Source organism: Triticum aestivum, chromosome 3A (genome assembly GCF_018294505.1).
Source record: "Triticum aestivum cultivar Chinese Spring chromosome 3A, IWGSC CS RefSeq v2.1, whole genome shotgun sequence".
Lineage (NCBI taxonomy): Eukaryota > Viridiplantae > Streptophyta > Magnoliopsida > Poales > Poaceae > Triticum > Triticum aestivum.
This window is the reverse complement of record NC_057800.1, coordinates 152,099,704-152,111,104: the sequence shown is the minus strand read 5'-3', so window position 1 is coordinate 152,111,104 and position 11,401 is coordinate 152,099,704.

Genomic DNA, 11,401 nt, shown 5'->3' with positions numbered 1-11,401 from the left:
GGAGCTAACGGGCGGTGCGGGGGCTCCTCTGGCCCGGTCGGGTGGCGGGGAGGGCCGGCCATGGGCCGAGCGGGCCCGCGTGGTGGCGGCGAAGTGGGGCGACCACCCAGGACAGATAGCGGCGCGCGATTGGTCGGCGGCGGCGTGTCCGGCCGGACCGGACGTGTCCGGCGCGGAGAGAGGGAAAGATCTAGGGTTAGGGTGGTAGAAGACCCGAGATTTTCAAAGGGGAGGCTATTTATAGGCATAGAGGGAGCTAGGAAGCTCCAAATGGAGTGCGGTTTTCGGCCACGCGATCGTGATCGAACGACCGAGACGATGGAGAGGGTTTAGGTGGGTTTTGGGCCAAATTGGAAGGGTGTTGGGCTGCAACACAAACGAGGCCTTCTCGGTCCCTCGGTTAACCGTTGGAGTATCAAATGAAGTCCAAATGGCACGAAACTTGACAGGCGGTCTACCGGTAGAAAACCAAGGCCGCATGAAAAGTCTCATTCCAATCCGGAAATGTTTAGCCCCCACACATGAAAAGAGGTAGAAAGGGGCACCGGAGGAGATAGGAGCGCCGGAATGCAAAACGGACAACGGGGAAAATGCTCAGATGCATGAGACGAACACGTATGCAAATGCAATGCACATGATGACATGATATGAGATGCATGACACAGACAAAAACACATGGAGGCAAAAACCCGAACCCGAGGAAAATAAAATAACTTAGCACCGGAAACGGCAAGAGTTGGGATACATATAAGGTAAATTACATCCGGGGTGTTACAACACTCCACCACTACGAAAGGATCTCATCCCGAGATCTAGGACTGGAAAAATGCCGGGTACTCAGAACGGAGGTGATCCTCGTGTTCCTAGGTGGCTTCACGGCCGGAATGGTGTGACCACTTGACTTTGGGGAATTTGATTGACTTATTGCGAGTCTTGCGTTCAGTCTCTTCAAGAATAGCAACGGGGTGCTCACGGTAAGAGAGGTATTCTTGGAGATCAATGTCTTCGAAGTTGATGGTGTGGTCAAGTGTCTTGAAGCACTTGCGGAGCTGAGAAACATGGAACACGTCATGTACATTTGCAAAGTTTGAAGGAAGCTCGAGTTGATAGGCGAGATCGCCTCTCTTGCTGATGATCTTGAAAGGACCCACGTATCTAGGGGCAAGCTTCCCTTTAATACCGAAGCGACGAGTACCTTTCATTGGAGAGACACAAAGGGAAACATGGTCTCCAATCTCGAAAGCCAAATCATGATGCTTACTATCATAGTAGCTCTTCTGGCGCGATTGCGCTGCTTTGAGGTTATCACGAATGACTTTGCACATCTCCTCTGCCTCTGTGATCAAGTCACTTCCAATAAGTTGACGTTCACCGGTCTATGACCAGTTAAGAGGAGTATGGCACTTCTTGCCATAGAGAATTTCAAATGGGCCTTGCCCGAACTTGCTTGAAAACTGCTGTTGTAGGAGAACTCGGCATATGGAAGACAATCTTCCCACTTCATACTGAAAGAGATAACACAAGCCCTGAGCATATCTTCGAGAATATGATTGACATGCTCGACTTGACCGCTAGTTTGAGGATGAAAAGTTGTGGTGAAACGGATGTTGGTGCCCATGGCCTTCTGAAAAGAATCCCAAAACTTGGAGGTAAAGATGCTGCCACGGTCTGAAGAGATCAACTGTGGAATGCCGTGTAGAGAGACGATCCGAGAGGTATACAACTCCGTCAATTGAGCTACAGTGATAGACTCTTTGATAGGTAGGAAATGAGCCACTTTAGTGAGTTTGTCGATGACAACGAATATAGCATCATTGCCACGCTTGGACTTTGGAAATCCCATCACGAAGTCCATCTCAATGTGGTCAAACTTCCATTCTGGAATGGCAAGAGGTTGGAGGAGACCAGCTGGTCGTTGGTGTTCTGCCTTCACTCTTCTGCAGACATCACATTCATTCACGAACTGAGCAATCTCGCGCTTCATTCGAGTCCACCAATAAGCCTGCTTGAGGTCCTGGTACATCTTCGTGCTCCCATGGTGGATGGAGAGGAGTGAATTGTGAGCCTCATTAATAATGACTTTACGAAGGTCACCTTTAGGCACAACAATGCGATCCTCGAAGAAGAGAGTATCCTTGTCATCAAGGCGATAACACTTGTACTTGGGTTGACTCTTGGCAATCCCAATCTTCACCTTCTTCACCATAGCATCAAGAAGTTGAGCCTCGTGAATCCGATCTTCCAAAGTAGGAGAGACTTGAAGGTTGGCAAGGAAACCTTGAGGAACAACTTGCAGATTGAGTTTGTGGAAAGCTTCACAAAGCTCGGGTTGGTAAGGCTTGAGAATTAGACTGTTGCAGTAAGCCTTCCTGCTCAATGCGTCAGCAATCACATTGGCCTTGCCTGGAGTATATTCGATACTCGGATTATACTCTTGAATCATTTCGACCCAACGAGTCTGCCTGAGGTTGAGATTAGGCTGAGTGAAGATGTACTTGAGACTCTTATGGTCAGTGAAGATGTCCACTTTTCTTCCCAATAAGAGATGTCTCCAAGTCAAAAGAGCATGCACAACTGCCACCAACTCGAGGTCATGAGTGTGGTAGTTCTTCTCGTTGGGCTTCAACTGGCGAGAGGTATAAGCCACAACTTTCTTCTCTTGCATCAACACTGCACCAAGACCTTGAAGAGAGGCATCGCAGAAGACCTCGAACGGTTTGGATTCATCAGGAGGAGTCAGAACTGGAACAGTGACTAATTTCTCTTTCAAAGTGTTGACAACGATGTCACATTCCGGAGACCAAACGTACTTCACGTGCTTCTGGGGAAGGTTGGAAAGCGGCTTCGTGATCTTTGAAAAGTTCTTAATGAACCTTCGACAGTAGCTTGCGAGACCAAGGAAGCTGCAGAGTTGCTTCTGAAGGAAATATGCCCTAGAGGCAATAACAAAGTTATTATTTATTTCCTTATAATCATGATAAATGTTTATTATTCATGCTAGAATTGTATTTACCGGAAACATAATACATGTGTGAATACATAGACAAACAGAGTGTCACTAGTATGCCTCTACTTGACTAGCTCGTTAATCAAAGATGGTTATGTTTCCTAACCATGAACAATGAGTTGTTATTTGATTAACAAGGTCACATCATTAATAGAATGATCTGATTGACATGACCCATTCCATTAGCTTAGCACCCGATCGTTTAGTATGTTGCTATTGCTTTCTTCATGACTTATACATGTTCCTATGACTATGAGATTATGCAACTCCCGTTTACCGGAGGAACACTTTGGGTACTACCAAACGTCACAACGTAACTGGGTGATTATAAAGGAGTACTACAGGTGTCTCCAATGGTCGATGTTGGGTTGGCGTATTTCGAGATTAGGATTTGTCACTCCGATTGTCGGAGAGGTATCTCTGGGCCCTCTCGATAATACACATCACATAAGCCTTGCAAGCATTACAACTAATATGTTAGTTGTGAGATGATGTATTACGGAACGAGTAAAAAGACTTGCCGGTAACGAGATTGAACTAGGTATTGGATACCGACGATCGAATCTCGGGCAAGTAACATACTGATGACAAAGGGAACAACGTATGTTGTTATGCGGTCTGACCGATAAAGATCTTCGTAGAATATGTAGGAGCCAATATGGGCATCCAGGTCCCGCTATTGGTTATTGACCGGAGACGTGTCTCGGTCATGTCTACATTGTTCTCGAACCCGTAGGGTCCGCACGCTTAAGGTTACGATGACAGTTATATTATGAGTTTATGCATTTTGATGTACCGAAGGTTGTTCGGAGTCCCGGATGTGATCACGGACATGACGAGGAGTCTCGAAATGGTCGAGACGTAAAGATTGATATATTGGAAGCCTATGTTTGGACATCGGAAGTGTTCCGGGTGAAATCGGGATTTTACCGGGTTACCGGGAGGTTACCGGAACCCCCCGGGAACCATATGGGCCATCATGGGCCTTAGTGGAAAGGAGAAAGGGGCAGCCCAAGGGGGCTGCGCGCCTCCCCCCTTCCCCTAGTCCTATTAGGACTAGGAGAGGTGGCCGGCCACCCCTCTCCCTCTTTCCCCCTTGGGAATCCTAGTTGGAATAGGATTGGGGGGGGAGTCCTACTCCCGGTAGGAGTAGGACTCCTCCTGCGCCCTCCTCCCTGGCCGGCGCCCCTCTCCCCCCTTGGCTCCTTTATATACTGAGGTAGAGGCACCCCAAAACACACAAGTTGACACAAGTTGATCCACGTGATCTATTCCTTAGCCGTGTGCGGTGCCCCCTGCCACCATATTCCTCGATAATACTGTAGCGGAGTTTAGGCGAAGCCCTGCTGCTGTAGTTCATCAAGATCGTCACCACGCCGTCGTGCTGACGAAACTCTTCCCCGACACTTTGCTGGATCGGAGTCCGGGGATCGTCATCGAGCTGAACGTGTGCTCGAACTCGGAGGTGCCGTAGTTTCGGTGCTTGATCGGTTGGATCGAGAAGACGTACGACTACTTCCTCTACGTCGTGTCATCGCTTCCGCAGTCGGTCTGCATTGGGTACGTAGACAATACTCTCCCCTCGTTGCTATGCATCACATGATCTTGCGTGTGCGTAGGAAATTTTTTGAAATTACTACGAAACCCAACAGTGGCATCCGAGCCTAGGTTATTGATGTTGATGTTATATGCACGAGTAGAACACAAGTGAGTTGTGGACGATACAAGTCATACTGCCTACCAGCATGTCATACTATGGTTCGGCGGTATTGTTGGACGAGATGACCCAGACCAACCTTACGCGTACGCTTACGCGAGACCGGTTCCCTCGACGTGCTTTGCACAGAGATGGCTTGCGGGCGACTGTCTCTCCAACTTTAGTTGAACCAAGTATGGCTACACCCGGTCCTTGCGAAGGTTAAAACGGAATCTATTTGACAAACTATCGTTGTGGTTTTGATGCGTAGGTGAGATTGGTTCTTACTTAAGCCCGTAGCAGCCACGTAAAACATGCAACAACAAAGTAGAGGACGTCTAACTTGTTTTTGCAGGGCATGTTGTGATGTGATATGGTCAAGGCATGATGCTGAATTTTATTGTATGAGATGATCATGTTTTGTAACCAAGTTATCGGCAACTGGCAGGAGCCATATGGTTGTCGCTTTATTGTATGCAATGCAATCGCGATGTAATGCTTTACTTTATTACTAAACGGTAGTGATAGTCGTGAAAGCATAAGATTGGCAAGACGACAACGATGCTACGATGGAGATCAAGGTGTCGCGCCGGTGACGATGGTGATCATGACGGTGCTTCGGAGATGGAGATCACAAGCACAAGATGATGATGGCCATATCATATCACTTATATTGATTGCATGTGATGTTTATCTTTTTATGCATCTTATCTTGCTTTGATTGACGGTAGCATTATAAGATGATCTCTCACTCAATTATCAAGAAGTGTTCTCCCTGAGTATGCACCGTTGCCAAAGTTCGTCGTGCCCAGACACCACGTGATGATCGGGTGTGATAAGCTCTACGTCCATCTACAACGGGTGCAAGCCAGTTTTTGCACACGCAGAATACTCAGGTTAAACTTGACGAGCCTAGCATATGCAGATATGGCCTCGGAACACGGAGACCGAAAGGTCGAGCGTGAATCATATAGTAGATATGATCAACATAAACGATGTTCACCATTGAAAACTACTCCATCTCACGTGATGATCGGTTATGGTTTAGTTGATTTGGATCACGTGATCACTTAGAGGATTAGAGGGATGTCTATCTAAGTGGGAGTTCTTAAATAATATGATTAATTGAACTTAAATTTATCATGAACTTAGTACCTGATAGTATCTTGCTTGTTTATGTTGATTGTAGATAGATGGCTCGTGCTGTTGTTCCGTTGAATTTTAATGCGTTCCTTGAGAGAGCAAAGCTGATGACTACTCGATAGTTCAGTGTGCCATGCTTTACGGCTTAGAATCGGGACTTCAACGACGTTTTGAACGTCATGGAGCATATGAGATGTTCCAGGAGTTGAAGTTAATATTTCAAGCAAATGCCCGGATTGAGAGATATGAAGTCTCCAATAAGTTCTATAGCTGCAAGATGGAGGAGAACAGTTCTGTCAGTGAGCATATACTCAAAATGTCTGGGTATAATAATCACTTGATTCAATTGGGAGTTAATCTTCCGGATGATTGCGTCATTGACAGAATTCTCCAATCACTGCCACCAAGCTACAAGAGCTTCGTGATGAACTATAATATGCAAGGGATGAACAAGACTATTCCCGAGCTCTTCGCAATGCTAAAAGCTGCGGAGGTAGAAATCAAGAAGGAGCATCAAGTGTTGATGGTTAACAAGACCACTAGTTTCAAGAAAAAGGGCAAAGGGAAGAAAAAGGGGAACTTCAAAATGAACGGCAAGCAAGTTGCTGCTCAAGAGAAGAAACCCAAGTCTGGACCTAAGCCTGAAACTGAGTGCTTCTACTGCAAGCAGACTGGTCACTGGAAGCGGATCTACCCCAAGTGATTGGCGGAAAAGAAGGATGGCAAAGTGAACATAAGTATATTTGATATACATGTTATTGATGTGTACTTTACTAGTGTTTATAGCAACCCCTCAGTATTTGATACTAGTTCAGTTGCTAAGATTAGTAACTCAAAACGGGAGTTGCAGAATAAACAGAGACTAGTTAAGGGTGAAGTGACGATATATGTTGGAAGTGGTTCCAAGATTGATATGATCATCGTCACACACTCCCTATACTTTCGGGATTAGTGTTGAACCTAAATAAGTGTTATTTGGTGTTGGCGTTGAGCATGAATATGATTTGATCATGTTTATTGTAATACGGTTATTCATTTAAGTAAGAGAATAAATTGTTGTTCTGTTTACATGAATGAAACCTTATATGGTTACACACCCAATGAAAATAGTTCGTTGGATCTCGATCATAGTGATACACATAATCATAATATTGAAACCAAAAGATGCAAAGTTAATAATGATAAGTGCAACTTGTTTGTAGCACTGCCGTTTAGGTCATATTGGTGTAAAGCGCATGAAGAAACTCCATACTGATGGGCTTTTGGAATCACTTGATTATGAATCAGTTGATGCTTGCGAACCATGCCTCATGGGCAAGATGACTAAAACTCTGTTCTTCGGAACAATGGAGTGAGCAATAGATTTGTTGAAAATCATACATACTGATGTATGTAGTCCGATGAATATTGAGGCTCGCGACAGGTATCATTATTTTCTGATCTTCACAGATGATTTGAACAGATATGAGTATATCTACTTGATGAAACATAAGTCTGAAACATTTGAAAAGTTCAAAGAATTTCAGAGTGAAGTGAAAAATCATCGTAACAAGAAAATAAAGTTTCTACGATCTGATCGTAGAGATGAGTATTTGAGTTACGAGTTTGGCCTTCAGTTAAAAACAATGTGAAATAGTTTCACTACTCATGCCACCTAGAACACCACAATGTAATGGTGTGTCCGAACGTCATAACCGTACTTTATTAGATATGGTGCAATCTATGATGTGTCTTACCGATCTACCACTATCGTTTTAGGGTTATGCATTAGAGACAGCTGCATTCACGTTAAATAGGGCACCATCTAAATCCGTTGAGACGACACCGTGTGAACTATGGTTTGGCAAGAAACCTAAGCTGTCGTTTCTTAAATTTGGGGTTGCGATGCTTATATGAAAAAGTTTCATCCTGATAAGCTCAAACTCAAATCGGAGAAGTGCGTCTTCATAGGATATCCAAAGGAAACTATTGGATACACCTTCTATCACAGATCCGAAAGGCAAGACTTTTGTTGCTAAAATTCGGAAACTTTCTGGAGAAGGAGTTTCTCTCGAAAGAAGTGAGTGGGAGGAAAGTAGAACTTGACGAGGTAACTGTACCTGCTCCCTTACTGGAGAGTAGTTCATCACAGAAAACTGTTTTCAGTGACACCTACACCGGTTAGTGAGGAAGCCAATGATAATGATCATGAAACTTCAGATCAAGATACTACTGAACCACGTAGATCAACCAGAGTAAGATCCGCGCCAGAGTGGTACGGAAATCCTGTTCTGGAAGTCATGCTACTAGATCATGATGAACCTACAAACTATGAAGAAGCGATGGTGAGCCCAGATTCCGCAAAGTGGCTTGAAGCCATGAAATCTGAGATGGGATCCATGTATGAGAACAAAGTTTGGACTTTGGTTGACTTGCCCGATGATCGGCAAGCAATTGAGAATAAATGGATTTTCAAGAGGAAGACGGACGCTGATAGTAGTGTTACTATCTACAAAGCTAGAATTGTCGCAAAAGGTTTTTCGACAAGTTCAAGGTGTTGACTACGATGAGAGCTTCTCACTCGTATCTATGCTTGAGTCTGTCTGAATCATGTTAGTAATTGCCGCATTTTATGAAATCTGGCAAAAGGATGTCAAAACTGCATTCCTTAATGGATTTATTAAAGAAGAGTTGTATATGATGCAACCAGAAGGTTTTGTCAATCCTAAAGGTGCTAACAAAATGTGCAAGCTCCAGCAATCCATCTATGGACTGGTGCAAGCATCTCGGAGTTGGAATATACGCTTTGATAAGTTGATCAAAGCATATAGTTTTTGTACAGACTTACGGTGAAGCCTGTATTTACAAGAAAGTGAGTGGGAGTACTACAACATTTCTGATAAGTATATGTGAATGACATATTGTTGATCGGAAATAATGTAGAATTATTCTGCAAAGCATGAAAGAATACTTGAATAAAAGTTTTTCAAAGAAAGACCTCAGTAAAAAGCTACTTATATATTGAGCATCAAGATCTATTGAGATAGATCAAGACGCTTGATAAGATTTTCAATGAGTACATACCTTGGCAAGATTTTGAAATAGTTCAAAATGGAACAGTTAAAGAAAGAGTTCTTGCCTGTGTTGCAAAGGTATGAAATTGAGTAAGACTCAAATCCCGACCACAGCAGAAAATAGAAAAAGAATGAAAAGTCATTCCCTATGCCTCAGTCATAGGTTCTATAAAGTATGATATGCTTTGTACCAGACCTATTGTATACCTTGCTCTGTATTTGGCAAAAGAGTACAATAGTGATCTAGGAGTAGATCACTGGACATTGGTCAAGAATATCCTTAGTAAGGACTAAGGAGATGTTTCTCGATTATGGAGGTGATAAAAGAGTTTGTTGTAAAAGTTACATCAGTGCAAACTTTTACACTGATCCAGATGACACTAAGTCTCAACCTGGATACATATTGAAAGTGGGAGCAATTAGCTAGAGTAGCTCCGTGCAGAGCATTGTTGACATAAATATTTGCAAAATACTTACGGATCTGAATGTGACAGACCCGTTGACTAAAGATTCTCTCACAAGCAAAACATGATCGCACCTTAGTACTCCTTGGGTGTTAATCACATAGCGATGTGAACTAGATGACTCAATCTAGTAAAACCCTTTGGGTGTTGATCACATATCAATGTGAACTATGGGTGTTAATCACATGGTGATGTGAACTATTGCTGTTAAATCACATGGCGATGTGAACTAGATTATTGACTCTAGTGCAAGTGGGAGACTGAAGGAAATATGCCCTAGAGGCAATAATAAAGTTATTATTTATTTCCTTATAATCATGATAAATGTTTACTATTCATGCTAGAATTGTATTAACCGGAAACATAATACATGTGTGAATACATAGACAAATAAAGTGTCACTAGTATGCCTCTACTTGACTAGCTCGTTAATCAAAGATGGTTATGTTTCCTGACCATGAACAATGAGTTGTTATTTGATTAACGAGGTCACATCATTAGCTGAATGATCTGATTGACATGACCCATTCCATCAGCTTAGCACCCGATCGTTTAGTATGTTGCTATTGCTTTCTTCATGACTTATACATGTTCCTATGACTATGAGATTATGCAACTCCCGTTTACCGGAGGAACACTTTGGGTACTACCAAACGTCACAACGTAACTGGGTGATTATAAAGGAGTACTACAGGTGTCTCCAATGGTCGATGTTGGGTTGGCGTATTTCGAGATTAGGATTTGTCACTCCGATTGTCGGAGAGGTATCTCTGGGCCCTCTCGGTAATACACATCACATAAGCCTTGCAAGCATTACAACTAATATGTTAGTTGTGAGATGATGTATTACGGAACGAGTAAAGAGACTTGCCGGTAACGAGATTGAACTAGGTATTGGATACCGACAATCGAATATCGGGCAAGTAACATACCGATGACAAAGGGAACAACGTATGTTGTTATGCGGTCTGACCGATAAAGATCTTCGTAGAATATGTAGGAGCCAATATGGGCATCCAGGTCCCGCTATTGGTTATTGACCGGAGACGTGTCTCGGTCATGTCTACATTGTTCTCGAACCCGTAGGGTCCGCACGCTTAAGGTTACGATGACAGTTATATTATGAGTTTATGCATTTTGATGTACCGAAGGTTGTTCGGAGTCCCGGATGTGATCACGGACATGACGAGGAGTCTCGAAATGGTCGAGACGTAAAGATTGATATATTGGAAGCCTATGTTTGGACATCGGAAGTGTTCCGGGTGAAATCGGGATTTTACCGGGTTACCGGGAGGTTACCGGAACCCCCCGGGAACCATATGGGCCATCATGGGCCTTAGTGGAAAGGAGAAAGGGGCAGCCCAAGGGGGCTGCGCGCCTCCCCCTTCCCCTAGTCCTATTAGGACTAGGAGAGGTGGCCGGCCACCCCTCTCCCTCTTTCCCCCTTGGGAATCCTAGTTGGAATAGGATTGGGGGGGGGAGTCCTACTCCCGGTAGGAGTAGGACTCCTCCTGCGCCCTCCTCCCTGGCCGGCGCCCCTCTCCCCCCTTGGCTCCTTTATATACTAAGGTAGAGGCACCTCTAAACACACAAGTTGACACAAGTTGATCCACGTGATCTAGTCCTTAGCCGTGTGCGGTGCCCCCTGCCACCATATTCCTCGATAATACTGTAGCGGAGTTTAGGCGAAGCCCTGCTGCTGTAGTTCATCAAGATCGTCACCACGCCGTCGTGCTGACGAAACTCTTCCCCGACACTTTGCTGGATCGGAGTCCGGGGATCGTCATCGAGCTGAACGTGTGCTCGAACTCGGAGGTGCCGTAGTTTCGGTGCTTGATCGGTTGGATCGAGAAGACGTACGACTACTTCCTCTACGTCGTGTCATCGCTTCCGCAGTCGGTCTGCATTGGGTACGTAGACAATACTCTCCCCTCGTTGCTATGCATCACATGATCTTGCGTGTGCGTAGGAAATTTTTTGAAATTACTACGAAACCCAACAGTGGCATCCGAGCCTAGGTTATTGATGTTGATGTTAT